At 36.4% G+C, this 26,741-nt stretch overlaps 2 pseudogenes; one reads left to right on the top strand and one right to left on the bottom strand.

Annotated features, from left to right (window-relative positions):
- Positions 1 to 371: 371 nt before the first annotated feature.
- Positions 372 to 1,549, bottom strand: LOC138153211 (histone deacetylase 1 pseudogene; annotated as a pseudogene).
- Positions 1,550 to 4,767: 3,218 nt separating this feature from the next.
- Positions 4,768 to 26,741, top strand: part of LOC138153210 (protein MEMO1-like) — a 68,893-nt pseudogene continuing 46,919 nt past the window's right edge.

Raw genomic sequence — 26,741 nt, 5'->3', positions numbered from 1 at the left:
AAGAAGGATATGAGGGAATAGAAGAGAGGGAAGACTGGGAGAAGGAGTAATCAGTATGCTTGCTATCTTAGGGTGAGGTATGGGACAGATGCTGAGAAAATTTGAAGCTCAAAATCTTGTTGATATGAATTTTGAAAATTAAAATACATGTTTAAAAAAAGTACACAATGCATCAGAAGTATTCTTATTTTTAAGATATTTTAATGTCAATAGATTTTACAATTATTATGGTGCTATGGATTTTATTTTAATAAATTTATTTTATCTTTCTAATAAAACCAGAAGAAAAAAATCATACATTATAATGAATGTCAAAACTATATTTTGATCTTTAAACATATTGTCCTAAGGAAGTAAATTCTTATAAAACCTTAGAGAAGAGGCCATTTATCTAAATAGAAGACACTAGGGGCATGTGGCAACATCTGGAGGTTCTCAAACAACCTTGGCTTGATCTTCTCCAAGTACTCATTGGTATTCTGGTTCATCATGTTAGATGGGCTGATATGAAGTCTGAAATCTGGTCTAAAGTATTCAAAGTAATCATTGTAGGGAAGTTCATTAGGGATCTCTGTGTCCAAGGCCAAAGCTATCTCATATGTGCAGCACCTGGCTACATTGCAGATGGTGTAGTCACCCCCCCTCCCAGCATCAGCACGGGCATATTGAAGCTCTTGACGAGCTCCACACATTTGGCATGGCCTTTAATCGTAAGGCTGAAACAACCTAGTTCGTCTCCAGACAGGGAATAGGAACCACACTGTAAGACCACTGCACTGAGCTGAAAGGTCTCCATCACCTTGGACATAACTGCTTTGAAAATGGTCTCATAAGATTCATCATCAATCACATCTCAGAGTAGATAGTTGACAGCATGGTATTTGCTTTTGCCAGCTTCAATGTCTTGTAGGTGACCCGTTCCCGGGAAGTACTCTCCATACTTAAGAAAGGACACTGTCATGACCCGATCTGTGGTGTAGAAAGCTTCTTCCATGCCATCACCATGGTGAATGTCAATAACAATGTATAGCAACCTTTGGTGGTACTTTAACTGTTTCAGGAAGGCCAACACAATATTGTTGACGTAACAGAAGCCAGAAGCTTCAGACTTCTTAGCATGGTGCAGGCCCCCAGCCCAGTTCACAGCAATGTCTGTCTACTGTTTATTAAGCTTCACCACACTTACTACCTATCCACCAGTGGATAAATGAAAGAAATCAAATAAGCCATCAAATACTGGGCAGTCTTCACCAACATTAAATCTCTGCATCAGCTTGTACTCCAACATAGCATCAGGATGGTCAGAGCGCACAAACTTAATGTAGTTATTGTTGTGGTACTTGGTCATTTGGTCATTTCATTTGCATGGGCTTTGTGGGGTCAATAGATTTCCATCTTCTTGTAGAGTCCATAGTTTAGTAGCAAGTTGCGAGTCATTCAGATTCCATGGGGTTTCATTGGGTGGCCTTGCCCATAGAAGTAATTTCCAACATCCCCGTCATAGTAGTAACAGACTTTTTGCTTCGTGACTTTAGTCAGCACCATCTTGCCTTGCTGAATATGTGTTATTTAACTGACAATTTGAAATATTGAATGTTAGTATGGGGACTTAATTTCTCTAGTTCTTTGCAAAGAAATTAGTCTGTAGTTCACACACATGTACACTTACATATACTTAACATATATATGTGTGACAATTACATATAGATGTATCTTAAAAATGAATTTGCCTTTTTTGAAGCTGTCTGTTGATGATTTGTATGTAATTACTAAGTTCAGAAAAAATAATTTGTCCTTCCAATTAATATGGAGTCCTTTAAAATGCATTTCAATTAACATTTCTTTAAAATGCTTATATGCTCCATGCATTAATTTCTAGTAACCTGATACCTCAGGAGGTAGAATACTATGTCTGGATTCTGTATTGTATCTACTCCATGATGATGGTTACTACTTTTGGAGAACATGTTTCTCTCTTTTATTCCTCTCCTGATATTATTGATCAGGGGTTTGTAGAACAAGATCATATATTTTTTGTAACTTCCAAATAATCATGTGTAATTTTTATGGATGGAAGACATATTGGAAAAGAGCCTTAAGGGAATAGTCTAATGTATTAAATTGGATTAAACAAAAATAAGAATAATTGAATCTTTCATTTTTTAAAATTGTTCAGTTAATAATGTGATGATAAAAAGATGGTTTCACTTGGAATATCATTTGTGAAAGCTTTGATATTTCTCATTAAAACATCATCAATGCTATCCTCTGGTTTCTGCATAGATTATTTTCACTTATGTACGAAATTGAAGAAGGTGACACATGAAAAGTGGGCATATAGGGGTGGCCAGGTAGCACAGCGAGTAAGAGCACCGGCTCCAGTGTTGAGAAGACCTGGAGATCGAATCCCGGGCTCAGACACTTAGCACCCACCCAGAAACACCTGGCCTTGTAACCTTGAGCAAGTTACTTAACCCCAATTGCTTAGGGGCAGCCAGGTGGCTCAGCAAGTAAGAGCACCGGCTCCAGTGTTGGGACGACCTGGAGATCGAATCCCGGGCTCAGACACTCAGCACCACACCCAGAAATAACTGGCCTTGTAACCTTGAGCAAGGTACTTAACCCCGATTGCTTAAAAAAAAAAAAGTAGGCATATAAATTAGTGGTTGATTATGTTATATTGGTCATTATTTTTAGTATTAATTAAATTAATTAATTAAAATTTTCCCTTTATATCCATTATATCCCCTCCTCCTTTAGATACCCTATAAATCAATTATTCAAGCCCACACAACTGTTGTTTTGCCGCCAGAATGGATATTTTATGCAATATACTATGGGTGATTAAGTCTACTTATTTATATAGAATTCCCTCACTCCTCCCCCCTCCATACACACACACACACACACACACACAAACATACATTATTTGTGTGTATATATGTGTGTATGTATGTACAAAACATATGTGTGTATATTCTTCCTCTCTATGTATATTTTTATACAAAGAATTATATATGCATATACAAAGAGAGACAGAGAGAGTTATGTGCAGGTCCTGAAAATATATATTTTAGAGTCCCTGACAAACACTGTGAGAGAATACATTAATTCATTATGGTTATCACAGATATTAAGTTATTTTGGAAGTATTCTTTTTTTTTTTTTTTGCTGTTTTTGGAGGGGGTAAGGCAGGGCAATTGGGGTTGAGACTTGCTCAAGGTCACAAAGCTACTAAGTGTTAAGTGTCTGAGGTCACATTTAAATTCACATCCTCCTAACTCAAGGACCAGAGCTCTATTCACTGCACCACCTATCTGCTCGCTTGAAATGCGCTTTTTAAAGCATGGTTATTTTAAAAGTTGGATTTAGGGCAGAGCCAAGATGTTGGAGTAGAAACAGGACTTCTGTGTGGCCCCTGCTTGCACCTCCTCCAATTCATGTAAAAAATGACTCTAAAAAACTTTGGAGCTACATAACCAAAGAAAATGATGAAGAGAAGCTACCCTTCCACTGAAGACAGCCTGGCAGGCCAGCAGGAAGGGACCAGCACAGCACTCTGGGAGCTGAGCCCAGGCCCTTGTGAGCCAGAGGTTTCAGCCTCAGGATAGCCACAACCAGCCACCAGCTGGAGGGTCTTCAGATCACCAGCAGCTGTGGTGGTTTCCAGAATTATCAACACGTAGATGTGAAGGACAAAGTGAGAGGTCAGTGCAGTGTGAACTTTGGGAACTGATAGTCCAGTAGTGTGGTCTGGCCTTTGCACTGGAGGGAGAAGCGACTGAGGTGTGGAGAATGTGCGGCTGCCTCCAGGTGGCTGCTTCAGAGCTCCTGGATGGCATATTGTAGGGGGATGAAGCAACCAGTCTGAGGAGTAATTGCTCTTGCTTTAACCTCCTTGGATCTCAATCACTGTCTAGGGTGGAGGTCCTAGGATGCATGACCAGTTTGCCAGAGCTTGTGGAGGCTTCAGAAAGGGCACCCAACTAATAGCTCTGGCAGCTTCAAAAACCCAGAAATTTAAGACAAAGCTCTCATTTCTACAATCAGTGTTCTACTGTGGTAAAAAGTTCAGCAGTGAAGTTATTGAGTGGCAACATGAGCAAGCAAAGGAAGCAAAGCAAGCAAAGCAATCTGAATTTACACTACTATTTTTATGACAAAAAGGATCAAAGCATGGAACCAGGAGGAAGAAAACAAAGTCAAAACTCATGCACCAAAAGCTTCCAAGAAAAATATGAGCTGGTTACAGGACATAGAGCATCTTAAGGAGGATTTTGAAAACCAAATAAGAGAAGTGGAGGAAAAATTGGCAAAAGAAATGAGAATGATGAAAGAAAATTATACAATGAGAGTTAACAACCTGACTGAAGAAAATAACACCTTAAAAAATAGTCTAATTCAAATGGCAAAAAAGGCTCAAAAAGACAATGAGGAGAAGAATGCCTTAAAAAGCTGAATTTGCAAGATGGAAAAAGAATCTCAAAAGCTCACTGAACAGAATCAATCCTTCAGAATTAGATTGGAGCAACTGAAGCTAGTGACTTTACAAGAAATGAAGATACTATTAAACAGATCCAAAAAATGAAAAAATAGAAGGCGATTTGAAATATCTCATTGGAAAAACCACTGACCTGGAAAATAGATACAGGAGAGATAATTTAAAAATTATTTGACTATCTGAAAGCCATGATCAAAAAAAATAACCTAGAAATCATCCCTCAAGAAATCCTCGCTCTCTTTTCCTTCGGTCCAGACAGCATCAGCATGGGTAAGTGCCGTGGTCTTTGTACTGCTAGAAAGCTCCGTAGCCATCAGAGAGAACAAAAGTGGCATGAAAAGCAATACAAGAAAGCTCATTTGGGCACTGCCTTGAAGGCCAACCCATTTGGAGGAGCATCTCATGCAAAAGGGATTGTCTTGGAAAAAGTTGGTGTGGAAGCCAAGCAGCCCAATTCTGCCATCAGGAAGTGTGTGAGAGTTCAACTGATAAAGAATGGCAAAAAAAATCACTGCCTTTGTTCCCAATGATGGCTGCTTAAACTTTATTGAGGAAAACGATGAAGTTTTGGTTGCTGGATTTGGTAGGAAATGTCATGCTGCTGGTGATATTCCTGGAGTCCAATTCAAGGTTGTAAAAGTTGCAAATGTTTCTCTTCTGGCCTTGTACAAAGGCAAGAAGGAAAGAGCAGGATCATAAAAATTTTATGATGTCTTTGTCATAGTAAAAAAATTTCCTGTAACAAAAAAAAATCCTCAAGGAATATTGCCCTGATGTTTTAGAACCAGAAGACAAAGGAGAGGTTGAAAGAATTCACTGATCACCTCCTGAAAAAGATCCCATAGTGAGAATTCCTAGGAATATTATAGCCAGTTTCTAGAATTCTCAGATCAAGGAGAAAATATTACAAGCAGCCAGGAAGAAAAAATTGGAATATTGTGGAAATACAATCAGGATAACACAGGATATGGCAGCTTCTACACTGAGGGATTGAAGGCTTGGAATATGATATTCCAGAAGTCAAAGGAGCTGGGATTAAAACAAAGAATCACCTAACCAGCAAAACTGAGGATTACTTTTCAGGGGAAAATATAGTCATTCAATGGAATAGAGGAATTTCAAGAATCCATGATAAAAAAAAATAGAGTTTATTTGAAAATGTGACATTCAGATACAAGAAGCAAGAGAAGCATGAGAAAGTAAATAGGGAAAACAAATCATAAGGAACTTATTAAATTTGAACTATTTACATCCCTACATGGAAAAATTATCATTGTAACTTATGAAACTTTTTTCAGTATGAGAATAGTTGAAGGGAATAGAAATGTATACATATATATATACACACACATTTATATGTCTATATATATACATTTATATGTCTATATAGAAGGGTATATGGCCATATGAATACATATGTCAGTGTGTGTACATATGTGTACAGGTATACATAGACAATGGGTGCAACACTAATTGAATAAGAAGTGATGATACTTAAAAGGTGAAATTAAGAGGTGAGAGAGAAACATAAGTAGAAGAGATGGGGAGAGAGAAAATAGGGGAAATTATCTCATACAATAGGCAATGGAAAACTGTTACAATAGAGGAGAAGAACAGGAAGGCAAAAGGGAATGAGTCAACCTTATTCTAATTGAATTTGGCTTAGGGAGGGAATGACATACCCACTAAATTTAAGGATATCTAACACTACAGGAGAGTATGGGGGAAGGGGATGAGAGGGTAGGCATTGGGGGAGGGAAGTTGGAAGATAGGATCAAAGTAGAGAATAGAAAAAGTGGGGGGTGGGATAGGATGGAGGGAAATATGGTCAGCCTTCTACAATAAATCCACTATGGAAATGTTTTGCATAGGTACACATGTACAACCTATATCGAATTCCTTATCTTATTAGTAAGTGTGGGTGACTTTAATAGTAATGGAATTTAAAGATCCCCCTGTATTGGCTTGGTTTTTGGTTTGATTGTGTTAATACCCAGAGCTTGTGAATCCCATTTGTGGGATGGACTTATTGACGTGAAAAGAGAGGGCTGAACTGTGAGGAGCTGGTGATGTAAATTTAGAGAGACACAAGAAAAGAGAGAGGCAGAAGAACTTTTGGGAAGCAGCATCTTGGAGGGAGAGAGAGACAGAGAGGATTGCTGAGGGCCAGTTTGAATTGCCCAGAGCTGCCACCCAGAGCTGCCAAGGACTGAGGAGACATGGCTGCTATGCTGGTACTTTGTCTTGTCTGTTTTGATGTTGTTTTGCCAGATTTGTCCACTGGGGAAGGACAGTCTTGTTGTTGCAGAGGTCTTGGAACCTTGCTCTTGGTTCAGAGCTCCTGAGACTGTTCTGCAGATAGAGAGTGAATTCTGTCCACTGGTGAAGGACAGTGCAGAAGTTCTGGAACCTGGCTGTTGGTTCAGAGCTCCTGAGACTGTTCTGTAGGCAGAGAATGAATTAATGAAGACACTTGCAATGTATCTTTTGGCCTTGCTAAGCTTTGTCTCCCCAGGAACAAAGATCTCTGAGAACTTGCCTTGAGTCAAGATGAAGAAAAGACCTCTCTTTGTGTATTAAATGCTGTGCTTTAGCTTGTTGTAACTCTGGGGTAGATGGCCTATTCAGTTGTAATCCAAGGGTGGGGAACTTTTGACCTTTTTTGTGCTCTGTGATTAGAAACTAATCTCCATTTGAGAAGAGGAGCTTTATGATGGACTAAATGAATGTACAGCCTGGGGTGGAGTAGTATTTAGAAGAGGGACTTTGTGATTGATTAAATGAATGTAATGTCCAGGGGTGGGGTAGTACTTGGTGATTATTGAATTACACTTGGTAAATGCTGTATTTTGAATGATGTTATATTTTGATTTTCTCTGTTCTTAATTTTTCACTGAATAAAATGGAGAGCACCTATGCTGGCATTTTGAACCTTGGGAAGTTGCCTTTGCTTGGCATTACAGTGATGAGGGAGGAAAGGAAAGAATCTGGGAATCCAAGTTTTAAAATCAAATGTTTAAAATATATAGATTATTTTACATGTAACTTGGAAATAAGATATATAGGCAGCGGGGCATAAAGATCCACTTTGCCTTACTGGAAAGTCAGAGGGCAGATGGGGAAAGATATGGGAGAGAGCATATTGGGGGAGGGGATATTCAGTGGGATCACTATTTTGGGGTGATAGGTAGGGGAAAACATGGAGAAAATTTGTAACTCACAATCTTAATGGAAATCAATGATGTAAACTAAAAATAAACATAAAAAAGCACTAAAAAAGAGATGTATTTAGGTCATCGAGTATCATTATATTGATATTTCTTTCTTATCATACACACTTCTCTTATGACATCATTTAAAGAATTAGCATTATTTTGTAAATATTTCATTATTAAGTCCACTTCAGGAATTTTCATGAAATTCAGATTCCCAGTACCTTCATATTCTTCATCTTTCCCTTCTTCAGGTATAAGTAAAGCCTATATTATCCCTCATTTCATCTACTATGGTTTTAGGAATGTATTTATTTCATATGGTTGCCATGCATTGATCTGCAGTGGGTTGCTGTATTACTTAAATATAAGGATTTCATTGACAAAAAGAGGTATGAATGAACTGAGTAGCATTAATTAGGCTCGTTTCCAATTTTAATATTATGCATCGCTCAAGCATAATAAATATATATATTTCTGCCCATTTCATGTACCTTTGAGATTTACTTCTATATTTGTTCAATTACATTTCTGGTAGTGAGATTTTGATATTTCTGACTTTTAATGATGTATCTTACCATCTTGTGTTACCACAACATTAAAGAGTATTATTTGATCTTAGAAGTTTTGCTTCAAAATGATCATTTTGACAGTTTGGTGTAGAAACAACCTCTAACTATACCACTGAATCTATTTCTTTGACCCAGGATCAGTTTCATAACACCAACCAAGCTTTAAAGTCAAAATGAAATATTAAGCCCAATTTATCATTGCCTCTAGAATAAGGCTAGGTAGGTCTTCTCAGCTATCTTTATATCTTTAGGACAAGCAAAGCTTCCACAATCTGTCATTCTGGCTGACATCTCTGTTTTGCTTTTGGCAATCACCACCTGTTCACAGAGTGATTTCTGAGTTGAATTTTGTCAGCAGCAGCAGCAGTAGCACTAGCAGCACCAACATCACTACTACCACCACCACAACTATAATCATTACAATCATCTGCATTGTTATTCTTAATCTGGACTAATATTTTAAAAATATAGGGTATATAAATTATAAATGAATTATTCATGCTCGAATATATTTTTCTTAATGTGAGGCACAATAAAAAAAGACAAATAATTTTCTACCATGATGTATAAATATTTTTGGTGTTTATATTTAGAAGTTGTCCTTGATTCCACAAAAGAATAAATTTTCCACTTTGTACAAAGATGATAATGAAAATTGGACATCTAAAATAAAACATAAGTGAGAGCTAGATTCAGAAAAAATAAAGTTAAATAACTTATATATAATATATACATATATACTTATATATAATATATACATATATATTATCATCTCAAAAATAGCTGAAGCCTTACTCTACTTGCAGAATATCTCACAAATTTCTAACAACCTTCTGAAAAACCTAACATTACAAAATCTTTCAAAAACCTTTGGCTGAGCATAGACTGATGGTATCACTTGAGTCCATTCACTGAGGACAAATGATGTCACAGTTTAACACTTATTTCAATCCTGCAGTTCCTTGATCAAAAGTATGTTCCTCCCTTCAGTAGCCAAGTATGCTTTTTTAAAAGTATGACCTGACACTGCTAAATCTTGGAAGGTGATATATTCATCACATTTCTTATCATTCAGAAATTTTGGACTGTCAACCTGATATTTGATATCAACGTATGAGAGCTGGAACACTTAATGCTATATTTCTCAAACTAATTTCAAATTTACTACCTGTGGAATAATATAAAAAGAAAGCAATTTTAAAATAAGAATTGGAATTAAAGTTAAACAAATGATAAGAAAGGATTTTTTAAATCTAATATTAAAACTTGAAGATTAAAGATTATCTTTAGCTTACAATGATCTGAGGGTTGACAGAATTATTTTACTTGAAATTCTTTGTATCATTGCATGTATATTAATGTTAAAAGGGTGAAAGCTAAGCTTGAATCCTTATGCAAATCCTTCCTTTTCAAATTTTCTTCCATATTATAACAAGGAGGCTAGCAGCTTGTGTAAAAGTTCAAAGTAAATATGTAAAATCAGACATTTTCTGACTTTCTTTTCCCCCACTCTGCCACATAAAATAAACTATTGCCCAAGGGGGAAAATTATGACTTCTTAAACTTATCATTTCAAAACCCTCATAATGATTTCTGTCCATCTGAGAAGACTCTCCTTCATTGTCCTTTATTACAGAAATGTGAACCAACTATTTTATTAGATAATAATGTTACAATGGATCCAAGGTAAGTGCGGTGGGAGCAATTGACTTACAGTACCCGAGTTAGTGAGAGCATGACTGATTAAACCTTGACTGCAGTTGGCTTGCCAGTAGACAAAGATGCTCAAAGGAGGCCCTCATGCTCCCATACTGTTTTAAATAGCACTCAGATTAATCTCTGCTTTCTTCCCTCTTGCTTCCCTGCATAAACCAGAAATTCTATTTTTTAGCTGTATGGAAACCACAGACACAAACAGAAGTATACAATTAAATGCATCAGAGAACCATACCACATGACCTATGGGCATAAAACATCCCTTTTGCTTGCCATTTAGCAACTTTGTTCTGTCAAAGTTAGAAGACAGTGGTCAAGAAATCGATCAGTCTCATCACTAATAGTGAATTAGATTGCTCCAATAAAGAAGACCTAGTATCAGATATGTGGGGAAGTATCTATTTTATATAGGTACAGTGGGGATTTCAGTCATTCTTAAAGTTTATTCATTGATTTATTTTTTTTTCATTCTCTCCCTTCATTTACAAAGTCTGAGATCCCTACTGCCACCTTGTAATCAGATCAAGGATAAATTTCTTCAAAAGGTAGTTGTTTGAGAGGGCTTTTAAGAAAAAAAAAAAGAAAGCAAAACATTCCTTCAAATTGACTGGTGTCTTTGCAGTACACATTTATTTTGTGTCTCATTTCACTTGCAGAGATGGCAATGTGAAGCACATAGATTATCATTATCACAGAAAAAGGAGTAGAAAGATATCATAGAGAGAAGTGCACACGATAGATTCCATTCATCATGACCCAAGAATTTTAGAAAATAAAACATCTACTCGTGGGATTATCAGATTGGGACCCAAGATGTTGAAGAGGGATTATTTTACTAGATAATAACAGTACCTATCTAAAGACATAAAGTACAGAAAAATGTGAGTCAATTTTTCCCCACTTTGAGCTAAAAAAAGAAATTTGAAAAAAATTGAGGGAAATAAATTGATAATGTTAGAAAGATCAGCTCGTGGATGTATTTTATAAATTTATTATTCTCAGAAGACCAAAAAGCCTCATAGACTATTGCAATTTGAAGAAGAGGAGTCTGTGCACTTTCCCCTATTTACTAGAAAGGGTCTGATTTGAAATTCCCTCCAGACAAATCTTGGTCTGTTTAGGAACCTGAACTTTGTTTTCTAATGTGATCTAACTTCTCTAATTCTTTGGTTAAAAGGGACAATTGCTTATTCTTTGAGACTTTTAGAAGGGTAAGAGTAACAAGCTCAGTAGCAACATGACTTCAATCAGTGAATTAGGCAGAAATTCTTGACTTGTTTTGTGCCATGGACCCACTATGTTAGTGAGGTGAAAACTAAGGAAGAGCCCCCCTTTAAAAATGTTTTAAAATGCATATGACAAAATTGGATTTCAAGGGAAGCCACTTATACTAAATAAAGACATATTTTCCCCCTAATTGAGTTTATGGGCTCTCTGAAATCTATCCATGAAAGCCTTGGGAGTATGGGTACCTCAAATGAATTTTTTTAAAATATTAATTAATTAATTAACTTTTAGTTTTCAACATTCACTTCCATAAGATCTTGATTTTCAAATTTTGGATTGCCATGAAAATGGTATGCAATTTTATATATGCTTTAAATATACATACTTATTAAAAATTTTCACATTAGTCATGTTATAAAGAAGAATGCGAATCAATGGGAGGAATGACAAGAAATAAGAAACAAAAAAGGGAGGAGCAAAAAATATACTTCTATATTCATTCAGGCTCCATAGCTGTTTTTTCTGGATGTGGACAGAATTGATATCATGTGTTGTTTGGAGGTGCCTTAGATCCTTGCATTACTAAGAAGAGAGAGTTCTATTAAAGTTAGTCATTCCACAACATTGCTGTTACTATGTTAAACGTTCTCCTGGTTGTGCTCACTTCACTCAGTATCAGTCATGTACATCTTTCCAGGTTTTTCTGACGTCTGCCTGCTCATATTTTCCTATGGAATAATAGTACTCCATTATATTCATATAGCACAGCTTGTTCAGTCATTCCCCAGTTAATGGGCATACCATGAATTTCCAGTTCTTTGCCACCACAAAAAGAGCTGCTTTAAATAATATATGTGGGTATTTTTTCCATTCTTATGATCTCTTGGGATACAGACCTATAAATGGTATTGCTGAGTCAAAATTTTGTAGGCCTTTGAGCATAGTTCCAAATTGCTCTCCAGAATGGCTGAATCACTTCACAATTCCAGGAAAGATACATTACAGTTCCAATTTTTCCACATCTTCCCCAACATTTATCATTTTCCTGTTTTGTCAGGTTAGTCAATCTGACAGGTGAGATGTGGTACCTAAGAGTTGTTTTGATTTGCATTTCTCTAATCAATAGTAATTTAGAGCACTTTTTCATATGACTATAGATAGCTTGAATTTCTTCATCTGAAAACTGACTATTCGTAGCCTTTAAACATATCAGTTGGGGAATAATTTGTATTCTTCTAAGTTTGACACAATTCTCTATATATTTTAGAAATGAAACCTTCATAAGAGACACTGGTTGTAATATATATATATATATATATATATATATATATATATATATATATATATATATATTTGTATGTATATACACAGACATTCATATATGCATAAAATTTCCCAGCTTTCTGTTCCCCTTCTTCTCTTGGTTTCAATGACTTTGTGCAAAAAACTCTTCAATTTAATGTAATCAAAATCATCCATTTTGCTTTCATAATGCTCTCTATCTCTTTTTTTTCACCACAAATTCTTTCCTTCTCCATAACTCTGCCAGGTAAACTATTCCTTCCTCTCCTATCTTTCTTATAGTGTCAACTTTTATGCAAAAGTTGTGTAATCCTTTAGACGTTATCTCAGTACATGGTATATAATGTTGGTATATGCCTAGTTCCTACCAAACTATTTTCTAATTTTCCCAGCACTTTTGTCAACCAGTGATATCTTATCCCAGAAGCTGGAGTCTTTGCGTTTTTCAAACAGTAGATTACTATAATCATTGACTACTATATCTTGCAGCATGACTTATTCCACTGAAGCACCATACTAAATCTTACCCAGTACCCAATAGATTTGATGATTGATACTTTATAATACATTTTAAGATCTAGTATGGCTAGGCCACCTTCCTTTGCATTTCTTATTCATTAGCTCCCTTTATATTCTGAATGTTTTGTTCTTCCAGATGAATTTTGTTATTATTTTTTTCTAGTTCTATAAAATCATTCTTTTGGGGAGTGGAGTCAAGATGGAGGAGGAGAAACAGGACTTCCCTGGGGCTCTGGCTCTCACCTCCTCCAATTCGTGTAAAAGGTGACTCTGAATAAACTTTGCAGCTGCAGAACACACAAAATGAGACAGAGAAGCAAACCTCCTGCTGAGGACAGCCCAGCAGGGTGGCAGCTAGCAGCCAGCTCAGCACTCTGGGAACTGACCCAAAACCCACAGCAGGAGGTTTTAGCCCCAGGGTGCCCTAACCAGTCGCCAGCTGGATGGACTTCAGATCACTGGCAGCTGTTGCAGTTTTCAGATTTATCAACACATAGATGCTAAGGACACAGTGAGAGGTCAGTGCAGTGTGGACTTTGGGATCCAGGAGTTGGGAGTGAAGTCAGCCTCTGCACCTGGGGTAAGAAGCCACTGAAGAGCCATGACTGTACAACTGCTGCCACGTGGTAGCTTCAGCTCCTGGTCTGCAGATTGTAGGGGGACCAAGCAACCAGTCTGAGGGTTAATTGCTCTTGCTTTAACCTGCTTGGATCTGTATTGCCATCTACGGTGGAGGTCCTGGGGTGTACAACCAGCTTGCCAGAATGTGTGGAGGATTCAGAGAGGGCACCCAATTAATACCTTCAGCAGCTGAGAAAACTCCAGCACTGGGTATGAAGCTCCCCTGTCTGGTAGAATATTCCTACTGTGGCAAAAAGCCCAAAAGTAAAGTAATAGAGTGTCAACATGACCAGACAAAGAAAAGCAAAGCAAACAGAGCAACCCAACTTTACACTCCTATTTTGTTGACAAAAAGGATCAAAGCATGGAATAGGAGGAAGTTGGGGAAGTCAGAAATCCTGTACCAAAAGCTTCCAACAAAAATATGAGGTGGTTAGAGGCCATAGAGGACCTTAAGAACTATTTTAAAAATCAAATAAGAGAAGTGGAGGAAAAATTGGGAAGAGAAATGAGAATTATGCAAGAAAATTTTGAAATGAGATTCAACAACCTGCCTGAAGAAAATCAGATTGGGGCAAATGGAAGCTAATGTCTTCATCAGAAATTATGACACTATAAAATAGATCCAAATAAATGAAAAAAAAAATAGAAGGAATGTGAAATATCTCATTGGAAAAACCACTGACCTGGAAAATAGATCCAGGAGAGATCATTTAAAAATTATTGTACTACCTGAAAGCCATGATAAAAAAAGAGCCTAGGAATCATATTTCAAGAAAAATTACCCTGATATTCTAGAACCAGAGAGCAAAATAGACGTTGAAAGAATTCAGTGATCACCTCTTGTAAAAGATCCCAAAAAGAAAACTCCTCTGAATATTATAGCCAAATTCCAGAGTTCCAAGTTCAAGGAGAAAATGTTAGAAGCAGTCAGAAAGAAACAATTTTAGTATTGTGGAAAAACAATCAGAATAACACAAGATCTAGCAGCTTCTACATATGGGATTGAAGGGCTTGGAATAGGATACTCTGGAATTCAAAGGAGATAGTATTAAAACCAAGAATCAAAAAACTGAGTCTACTTCAGGGGAAAATATGGAATTCAACGATATAGAGGACTATCAAGCATTCTTGATGAAAATACCAGAGTTGAACAGAAAATCTGATTTTCAAATTTAAGAATCAAGAGAAGCATGAATAGGTAAACAGGAAAGAGAAATGATAAGGAAATTATTAAAGTTGGACGGTTTGCGTCTCTGCATTGAAAGACAATATTTGTAACTCATGAGACTTTTCTCATTATGAGGATAGTTGAAAGGAATATAAGTGTATGCATACATATATGCATGATTAGGTGGGTGTATGTATATGCATATACACACATATACATGTATGTGTGTGTCTAGGAGTGTATATGTGTGCATATATGTGTATGTCTATATATGTGTGTACATGTATACATAGACAGTGGGCACAGGATGAGTTGAATATGAGGGGATGACATCTAAAAAATAAAACTAAGAAGTGAGACAGGAATATACTGGAAGAAGGAGAAAGACAGGGATAAAATAGGGTAAATTATCTCATATAAAAGAGGCAAGGGAAAACTCTTACAATGGAGGGGAAAAGCAGAAAGCTGAAAGGGAAAGAGCCAACCTTACTGTCATTGGATTTGGCTTAAGTAAGTAATAGTATACCCAATCAATTGGGTATATTACCCTACAGAAAAGTAGGGAGGAAGGGGATAAGAAGGCATATATAAGTGAGGGCAGATTGGGAGAGAGGGTAGTTTGAAGAAAACAACTTTAGAAAAAGCAAAGGGTTAAAGGAGAAAATAGGAAAGGGGGGGGTGATAGCATGGAGAGAATAGAGTTAGTCTTTCAGTACATAACAACTATGGAAATGTTTTGCATAACTACACATGTACAACCTATAATGAATTGCTTGTCTTCACAGTGGGAGTGGTTGAGGAGGGAAGACAGGAAAGAATTTGGATGTCAAAATTTTAAATGTCAATGTTAAAAAAAATTGTTTTTTACATGCAACTGGAAAATAAGATATACAAGCAATGGAGTATAGAAATCCATCTTTCCCTACATGAAAATAAGGTGGGTAGGATGGGGGAGAACATAAGAAAGAACACATTGGGGGAGGTGATGCTCAGTATGCTTGTTTTATTGGGGGTGGGAGTAAAGGAGAGAAGGTAAGAAAATTTGTAATGCAAAATATTGTGTAAGTGAATGTTGAAAACTAAAAAGGTAAGTACATTTATTACAAATACAGAGTACAATTAAACAAAATCAAATAAGAGAAGTAGAAGTAAAATTGGGAAGAAAAATGAGTGTTGCAAGAAAATAATGAAAAACAAGTCAATGGCTTGCTAAAGAAGACTCCAAAAATATTAAAGAAAACAACACCTCAAAAATAAACTCAAATGGCAAAAGAGGTCCAAAAAGTCAAAGATGAAAGAATGCCTTAAAAACCAAAATTGGACAGATGGAAAAGGAACTTCAAAAGCTCACTGAAGAAAATATTTCCTTCAAAATTAGATGGAGCAATTAGAAGATAATGCCTTAAAAAGAAATCAAGATATAATAAAACAGATCCAAAGGACTGGAAAATAGAAGACAATGAGAAATATCTCATTGGAAAAACCTATGACCTGGAAAATAGATCCAGGAGAGATCATTTAAAAATTATTGGACTCCCTGAAAGGCATGATAAAATAAAAAAAAGAGCCTTAGCATCATCTTTCAAGAAATTATCAAGGAAAACTTCTCTGATATTCTAGAACAAGAGGGCAAAATAGAAATGGAAAGAATCCACCTATCACCTCTTGCAGAAACAAAATCCCCAAAAGAACACTGCAAGGAATATTATACCCAAATTCCAGAATTCCTATGTCAAGGAAAAATATTATAAGCAGTCAAGAAGAAATAATTTGAGTATTGTGGAAACACAGTGTAATACAAGATTTACCAGCTTCTACATCAAGGCCTAGAAGGACTTGGGATATGGTATTCTGGAGTTCAAAGGAGCTAGCATTAAAACCAAAAATCACCAACCCAGCAAAACAGAGTATGATACTTCAGGGGAAAATATGGGCATTCAATGAAATAGAGGACTTTCATGCATTCTTGTTGAAAAGACTAGAGCTGAAAAGAAAATTTGACTTTCAAATATAAAAATCAAGAGAAACATGAAAAGGTAAACAGTAAAGAGAAATCATAAGGAAATTATTAAAGTTGAACTGTTTGCATTCCCACATGGAAAAAAACATATTTGTAACTCTTGAGACTTTTCTCAATATGAGGATAGTTGAATGGAATATATATGTACACAAATACTTTTGAAAAGGGACAGGATCATAGTACACAATAGAATAAATGGGTGCAAGATAGGATGGAGGGAAATATAATTTGTGTTTCAGAACATAGCTACTGTGGAAATGTTTTTCATAATTACACATATATAACCTATATTGTATTGATTGTCTTACCAGTTAGGGTGAATAAGGAGGTATAAAGGGAGAGAATCTGGAACTCAATGTTTTAAAAACATTTGTTTAAAAAATTATTGTTACATGAAACAAGGAAAGAAGATATGCTGTAGATGTGGCATAAAAATTCATCTTGACCTACAAGAAAGTGAGGGAAAAGGGGGGGAGGGGAAGGATGGGGGGGGAGCGGGGGGGGGATAAATGAGAAGGCAGCCTGGGGGAAGGAGTAATCAGTATGCTTTCCATCTTGGAGTGGGGCATAGGGGAGAGATTGGGGAAAATTTTGGAACTCAAAATCTAGTGAAAATGAAGGTTGAAAGCTAAAATAAATACATTCTGCAAAAAAAAAGTAAAAAAAAATATTCAAAAGTGTTTGGAAAGTGAAGTTATGCTTAGATCAGATTTTTTTTTTGCTAATTATTATTTTCTTGTGTGTGTTTTTATGTGTGTGTAATGACCCCCTTTGGTAGATTGGTTAAACCTCTGAACTTTTTTCTTAGAATACTTTTACTACATGTTAAAATAAAATACATCATATTGCAAAGGAAATCAATTATGTTGATAGTTTTCAAAATATAACTAAACTAATAAAAATTTAACAGATTCCAGGATAATAGCCCCTAACCTAGATTGAAACACAAATTTAACCATTTTCTATGTTCCATTATTTATGGGAATGGTAAGTGTATTACAAAACACAGATCACTTCTTCACATGCTGTAGAATATAAAGTCTTTTTGTAAAAAAAAAAAGGACAGGACTTGTCCTTCAGCCTTGAATCACTAAATGCAAGCTTCTGAAAGTATAAAATTCACTCTCAACATTTTTCTCTTACTCAGAAGGATGAGGAATATGTCCAAACAACTTCTAGAGCAAATAGTCACAAAACAAGCCTGCAAACAACAGTTTTAAAGTCAAAAGAAAGTTATATTGGTTGTCTTCGGATTTTGGTGCAAATCTTTAGTCTGCCTGGTGTATTTGATCAGGACAAATTGTTTTCTTCATAAAAGGAAGGGATTACATATAATTACCTTTAAAATTTCACTCATATCTAAAGCTATTATATTATGACACTGAAACTGTCTTCCTTCCATTTTGACAATGACAGTAACATTTTTGAATCAGAAAAGTACCATGCTTCTGAGTTTACATTATTGTGTTTGTTCTAAGTGAACAGGCACTTTAATGATATGGTGTCACTGTGAACAGACATCATAATGATATGTTGTCACTTTAATGATATATTAATATTTTACTATTATATCATTTAAAAAAATCTTTGCGGGGTGTAAGCTAACAGGAAACATAAATCATAGTACTTAGAGAGGAATGCACTTTAGAAATCACCCAATTACTCCCTTTCATTTGCAGATGAATAAAAGCTGGGTATATTTGTTTGTTATCGTTGATTCATTTTCAGTTGTGTCCAAATCTTCATGGCTCCATTTGGAGTTTTCTTGGCAAAAATACCAAAGTGGCTTGCTATTTCCTTCTCTAGCTCATTTTGTAGGGTAGGAAAATGAGGCCACCAGATTTGCGTGACTTACTCAAGGTCAAACAGCTAGTAAGTGTTTGAGACCTGAATTGAACTCAGGTCTTCCTGACCCCAGACCCAGAGTTTTCTCTACTGTCCCACCTAGCTCTGTGTGAATGTAATTATTCCTTATATTGCTTTAACCATCTATAGATTATACTATTTAATAGTATGATCCTCATATTACATATTTTATAAATAACATTCAGAGGGTTTAAGTGGTGTGTCTAAGGTAATATGGAGATGTTAAATAAATTATAGAACTGATATACATAAATAAGGGCTAGTTAAAATGGTAAAAAAGAAATAAATTATTAACTGATCCAACTAAAATTAAATTAAAATTATTTATTAAGACAATGAACAAGATGAATTCACACAAGAAAAAATAAAAATTATCAGGAATTCTATGAGATAATGTCAGAAAATCTGAGAATTCAAAGGAAGCACAGCACCTAAAATATAAAATTCTCAAACTAACAAAACAGAAAATATATATTTTGAACAGCATAATATTAAAAAATAAAATAAACAAGGAATAACGAAATTATTAAAAGAAGAAGTAGGGATGGGGAACATCTTCATACCTAGCATAATGACACTAAATAAAGTTCCTTTTTCTTGTCACTTAGATTATTATAACAGTTAGTCTTTCCATTTTCATTCTTTCTTTTCCTGAGGCCTTTATTCATACCCTACTTTCTGAGTAATTATTTTATTCTTCTATTCTATTCAATACATATTAAGGACCTTGCAGCTTCAAAACACTTTCTAGGTACAAATTCAAGTAACAAAGAAACAACAAAAATACGTAAAACAGATTCTGTGCTCCTGGAGTTTACAATTTGTTTTGTGAAACACATTTTCTTCAATGGTCCCCCAGTCTCTATGAAATGAAAGTGTAAAGTTTGTTGCTGCACCTGATAAAGATCTTGCACAATGTAATTCCAATCAATCTTTCCAGTCTTATCTCATGTCATTTCCCTGTAAGTATTCTATATTCCAGGCAAATCTGACTACTCTTCTTTCTAAATTTTTTTCAACCTTTCTCTATGCTTATGTTCACATGATAGGGGATGTGGTGATATAGTTAAGAGAACAAAAGGTTTAGAATTAGAGGACCTGAGTTGAGATTCTCCCTCTAGCACTTATCATCAGTACAACAATGATCAAGTACCTGAGCCTCTCTTGATCTCAAGTTCCTAATTTATTAAATTAGAGGGTTAAATGAGATGATTTCTCAAATCTCTTCTAGCTCTGTACTTATGAATTAATTTCACTTTGCTGTCTAAATCTAACATCCTCAATGTTTAAATTGATATGCATAATTATCACATGCATTAGAATATAACCTCTTTTTTGAAAAGCATTCTTTTTTTGCTGTTTTAATTTTCAATGGATATTTAATTGTATGGAGGGCATATGAAAAGGCAGATTAAGATCCTTTAACCCAAACACCAGTATATACCCTAGTCAGAGGCAATGATGCCTAATGCAAGTAATACTGGGTTTCAAATCAGGAGAGACTTAGGTTCCAAGCTTGCTTCTAATAATTATATCATATATGGGATCCTAGGCAAGTCACTCATCCACTCAGAGCCTCAGTTTTCTCATCTGTGGAATGAAGATAATGTAAAAATTTTACAAGATTTCTACAAGACACCTTCCTTGAATGCCCTAATGTTAGTGTCCCATCTATCGATATTATATACAATTTATACTGTTTTATATAGTGGTTTAGCCTATGTGCTCATTGAAAGGATGGGAATTTTTGTCCTTCTTTGTATCCCTCATACATCGCTTAGTTCCTAGACTATCGTGTCTTCTTCCCCGCCTCCCCCAATTTATCAATTTTTAAAATTTTTGTTTTCAACATTCACTTCTATAATTTTTAAATTTTCTCCCACTCTTTCTCCAAGATGGCTTACAATGTGATATTGACTCTACACATACATTCTTATCAAATGCATTTTCACAAGAGTCATGCTATAATAGAAGAATTATAATGAATGGGAAAAACTGTAAGAAAGAAAATAAAACAAAAAAGAAAATAGTTTGCTTCGCTCTCCATTCTAACTACATAGCTCTTTCTCTGGATATGGTTGTTATCTTCCATTGTGTATCCTTTGGAATTGTTTCAGCTCCTTGTATTGCTGAGAAGGTCTAAGTCTGTCAAAATCAGTCCCTGCAAATGGTCGCTGTTACTGTGCACAATGTTGTCCTGGTTCTACTCCCCTCACTCAGCACCATTTCATATAAGTCTTTCCAGGTTTCTCTGAAGTCTGCCTGTTTTTCATTTCATATAGTGCAATCGTATTACATTTGATTCATATACCACAACTTATTTAGGTATTCCCCAAATGATGGGCATACCCTTAGTTTCCAGTTCTTGGCAACCACAAAAAGAATGGCTATAAATATTTTTTGTATATGTGGGTCTTTTTCTCATTTTTATGATCTTTTTGGGATACAGTCCTAGAAGTGGTATTGCTAGGTCAATGAGTATGCACATTTTTATAGACCTTTGGGCATAGTTAGAAATTGCTCTCCAGAATGGTTAGATCAACTCACAGCCCCACTAACAAAGAATTAGTGTTCCAATTTTTCCACGTCTTCAACATTTATCATTTTCCTGTTTTGCCATGTCAGCCCGTTCTATAGTGTGATGTGATACCTCAGAGTTGTCTTGATTTGCATTTCTTTAATCAATCATGATTTAGTTTTCCCAGAAGATATTTATCCCAGAAGTTGGAGTCTTTGGGTTTATCAAAGAGAGATTGCTATAATCATTGACTACTCTGTCTTGTATAACTAACCTATTCCACTGATCTCCCCCTCTATTTCTTAGCCAATACCAAGTAGTTTTGATGATTGCTGCTTGATAATACAATTTAAGATCTGGTATGTCCAAATTCCCTAGCCTTTCTGTTTTTGTTTTATTTTGTTTTGTTTTTTTGAAGGGGGATGGCAGGGAAATTGGGGTTAAATGATTTGCACAAGGTCACATGGCAACTAAGTGTTAACTCAGTTTCTTCTGATTCCAGGGTTGGTGCTCTATTCACTGTGCTACCTAGCTGTCCCTGCCTGCTTTTTTTTTTTACTTTAGTTGAAGCATAATATATTCGAATCCAGTGTTTTACCTTTAGCAAGTATATGTCCCCCTGTTTCAAATGCAGTTCTTGTAAAAACATATTTTAGTATGATGGTTTTAAATCCGTTATGCTATCTGCCTCCATTTTATGGGAAAGTTCATCGCCCCCCCCCCCCATTTATGCTGCTTTTTTCTTCCTTTTCTCCTCCCTTTCTCTAAAGAGTTTTGCTTTTGACCACTGCCTCCCTTTATTTCCCTCCCTTCTGTCATCCCCTCTCCCTTTTCTTTCCCTTGTCCCTTGCTACTTCTTCCCTCCCTTCTAACCACCCCCTCCCTTTTCTTTTCCCTTTCCCCTCCTACTAACTGTAGATCAAGGTAGATTCCTATACTTGTGTGATATTCCCTCCTTGAACTAAATCCGATGAGGATAAAGCTCAAACAATTCTCATCTCCCTCCATTCTTCCCTTCTGCTATAATATGGTTTTTGTGCCTTTTCATGTGATGTAATTTACTGTTTTCTGTCTCCTCCTTTCCTCTTTTTCCATTCTTTTTGTACCACTTAACTTGTCTGTTATCATAACATCAGTTAATTTATACCCACACTCTGTATTTATGTATATCCCTTTTAAAGTTCTCAGTAAATACACACTTCTCAAGGTTAAAAAGTATCCTTCCTTGTAGGGATGTAAACAGTTTACCTTTATTGAATAACATGTTTTTGTTCTTTATTTCCTGTTTTCTTTTATGCCTCTTTTGAGTGTTGTGTTTGAAGATTAAACTTTTCATCAAATTCTGCTCTGTCCTTTTTCACAAGGAAGGTCTTCCTTTATTTCATTGATTTTCCATCTCCTTGTCTGAAAGATTTTGCTCAATTTTGCTGGGTACTTGATCCTTTTTTGCAGTCCAAGCTCCTTTGCCTTTTGGAATGTCATATTGCAGTCCCTCTGATATTTTAATGTAGAAGGTGGAAAGTCCTGTGTGATCCTGACTGTAGTTCTGTGATATTTGAATTGTTTCTTTCTAGCTGGATGAAATATTTTCTTCTTGACCTGATAACTCTGGAATTTGGCTACAATATTCCTTGGCATTTTCAATTTGGGATCTCTTTCAGGAGGTAATCCTGGATTTTTTCAATGAATCTTTCATTCTCTGGTTCTAGAACCTCAGAGCAGTTTTATTTGATGGTTTCTTGGAAGATAGAGTCTAGGCTCTTTTTTTCAGCATGCCTTTTTGTAGACCAATAATTCTTAGATTATCTCTCCTACATCTATTTTCCAGGTTAGTTGTTTATTTTATGTTTTCTTCTATTTTTTCAATCTCAAGATTTTGTTTCACTGATTCTTGTTGTCTCTTAGAGTCATTAACTTCTATTTACCCAATTCTAATTTTAAATGAATTGTTTTCTTTCCATTAGCTTTTGTACCTCCTTTTCGTTTTTGTCCATTTTTTTTTTCGTTTTAAGCAGTTGTTTTTTTCTGCTTAGGTTTTGTACATCCTTATCCATTTGGCTACTTTTACTTTTTAAGGCGTTCTCTTCAGTGATTTTTTTCCATTTTCATTTATTGCATTTTTAAAATAATTGATCAATTTTATTCCACCTCTCTAATTTGCCCTTTAAAATCCTTCTTGAGCTCTTCCAAGAATGTTTTTTGGGCTTGCAACCAGTTCATATTCCCTTTTCAGGTTTCAGATGAGAGTATACTGTCAATGTTGTCCCCTTCTGAATTTGAATTTTGATCTTCTCTTTCTCCATATTAAGATTCTATGGGATTTGCTTCTTTCTCATTGTGATTGTCCTTTTTCTTGCTTTTAAAGTGGATCTCTACTTCTAGGATACAGGAAATTCTGCGCTCTGAAGCTCTCATGCTTCCTTTGCTGGGAGCTAGGGTCCTGGTTACTGGCTTTGTGTGTTGTGCTCTCTGGTTCTGTCAGCTAGAATTTATATAATGCTATAGCTTAGCTGGTGCTGAGCTGGAACTAGATGGTGTTTTCCCAAGTAGAGGCCAGCTAAGAATTTTGTGCATTTCCCCAGGGTTACACTAAAGCTCATGGCATGAGGTGTGGGGTCAGGTTGCTTTGACCATTGGAGATCTCCTCCCCTAGGGTAGTGCTAGAGCACAGTTTTCGCTCCGCTACTGGTAGACACCCATCTGTGCTGGTGTCTGTCAACTTCCCTGACTGTGCTAACACATGCCTGTGGTCCTAGTGTTGGCACTTGCTGGCTCCAACCCCTGGAGCTCAGGATCTCTTCCCTGGTCCATTGAGGTGGGGCCTGACGTCCTGTACTGGTCCCCTTTAGCCACAACAAGAGGGGCCCTTCCTGTCAATCTACCTACCATCTCAAGCTAAAAGATTGCTGAACCCCTTCTTCTGGTTTCACTATTCCAGGATTTTTTCTGGGGCAATATTTTCTGAGGTTTTCAAGGACAACAAGGCAGGGAGGGGGATGAGAGCACTTATGGTTTACTCCACTATCTCGGCTCCTGGAAGTTCAAGTAGGTGATTTTCGAACATTTATTCTGTGAGCTGATAGCTCCAGGTTTAGTTGCCACCATGGCCACAGGCCCTGTGTTTCTCTCTCATCCAGCTTTAACAGACCCCCCTCCTGGACTGGGAGGTTTGGGAATAGCCACTGTGGCAGGTGATGAAGTCTGCCAGCGCCCACTCCTGCTCTACTGCTTTGCGATTTTTTTCTAGTGCAGCCCATGTGCTCTGCGCTCCCAAAGCCTAGTACAATAGATCTTTCCTGTGGACCATCCAGTGTGTCCCAGGATGAAAATCCGCAACAGTCCTTCTCCTAGTGCATTCTGCCACTCCAAAACTTGTTCAGATTCACTCTTCAGAGGCATCTGAAGGAGTTTGTGGGATATCTCAGGCAAGTGCTTGATTTGAGTCCACCATTTCGACTCTATCCCCCTATTTTCATTGTATCCCCAGCCCTTAGCACAGGGCCTGGCGCTAGCATATAGTTTATAAATTCTTAATGATCAATTGAATGTACAAATGATATCTTGTTCATCCTTCATTTTTTAAAGAGGACTAAGGATATCACAAAGTGATGTCTTTACTTCCTTGTGGATCGAATTTAAGTGATGCAGAGTTGCACAAAGTCATTAGTTTCAGTCTCTCTTCCAGAGTCCTTAAAAGCCAGTGGTAAGACAAAATTCAGGATGAATCATAATGGCTCAGGATTCAGTGAATGGCCTAGGCATCTTTGATATCTAAGTAACCTCTAAGCTCTCCACAACACCTGCCTCAGCCACCTTCGTGGCTGTTGAAACAAATTGTTCTCATCTGAAAAGGACTTGACAAGCCCTCATACCAGAGATACTAGCTCTTGCTGCATAGCCCAGAAAAACAACACAAATGAAATATATCAAAAATTTAAAGAGCAATTTATATTTATAATACAAAATGTATCTAAAAAATAGAGAAGGCATTTTGCTAAACTATTTTTATGAGAAAATATGACTCTAATATGTAAACTTTGGATAGATACTCAGAGAAAGTATAAATAAATTTATTAATCAATTTTGGAGAAAAAAAATATTTAAAATATTTTCAACGAGACTACAGATATATATCACAATTTCATATGACCAAGTAGTATTCATACCAGAGATGCAAAATGTTTCAATATTAGTAAAAATACTACCATATTGTGTAACTGAGAAAACTAGCAAACATGGTCAAAACATTGCAGGAGATTCAGGGAAATTTTTTTTTTATGAAAATATAGCTCTGAGGGCAGAGCCAGGCAGATTAAAAGCAGGGACTTACCAGAACTCTACCCAAAACCCTCAAATACTTATAGAAATGACTCTAAACAAATTCTAGAGCAGCAAATCCATAAAAGGACAGAGTGCGTAAGACAACCTGGAAGGTCAATAGGAAAGATCTGTTACACCAGGCTGAAAGAAGAGCACAATCTAACACAGGCCATTTTAGCACAGACCAGGCCTCAGCAAACCCAGAGCAGGCCTCAACGGAAAGAATCACTGACAGCTGTGGTGGCTTCCAGACTTCTCAAACCACAAACACCAAAGACAACTTAGAATGTCATTTGGAAATGAATGTTGCACCTGGGAAAGAGAGGAGAACAGTCCAGACCTAACCCAGCACAGCCCTGCACCCAGCAAACCAGGAGCAAGCCTTCAGAGTGACTGAATCTGCAGGTGTGGGGCTGTGGGAGTGGCTATTTCCAGAGTGCTCCAGCCCACAGATCGTAAGAAGCTTGGACATCTGGTCAGGAGATTGTAGGGGTCTCTTTGCTTATATTGAGTCAAGACGCTGTTGCTTTGCCCATACTTGAATATGGGTCATAGTTCTGGGTGGTAATCCTGGGTTAAGGAGGAGCACTGGCATAGCTGAGCTTGTGGCAGCAGTGGAGAGAGAGTACTTCTCATAATTCCAGGGCAGAAAAGAGTGCTTGTAGTCATTCACAGAACAGAGCACTGGTGAGGACAGGATTAAACACATTTCCTTAAATCATACCACTTTAGAAGAACTGAAAACTTACAGGTCTGTAGAAGTATCTCTGAAAACAGCTGTACAAAATTCCTGAAGCTTGGGACAATATGCCCTCCAAACTGAAAGCAGAGTCATACCTTAACAAAGAGTTAAAAGTAAAAAAAAAAATAGGCTGGGAAAATGAGCTAACAATGGAAAATATAACTCTCCTGTATTTAGAAGACACAAGCATATTGGCATAAGAAGTCACTCCTTTATTATGACAAAAATCATATATTAAAAATAAGATGGTATTATTTGCAATGGAGAAAACTATAATCTTCCCCAATATGAATAGAGGTAAAATAGTGCTACTTTCCTTGCAATTGTCATAGTTCTAGAATGTGAAACTCAGCTAAATCTATAGAGAAATACAAAGAGGAAACAAAATTATCCCTATTTTCAATCATAAATACATTCAATAATAAAATGTCCTC

Source organism: Petaurus breviceps, unplaced genomic scaffold (genome assembly GCF_028583685.1).
Source record: "Petaurus breviceps papuanus isolate PSGF00001 unplaced genomic scaffold, PetGlider_PUasm1.0 90977, whole genome shotgun sequence".
Taxonomy (NCBI): Eukaryota; Metazoa; Chordata; class Mammalia; order Diprotodontia; family Petauridae; genus Petaurus; species Petaurus breviceps.
This window is presented reverse-complemented; position numbering and strand designations above follow the sequence as displayed.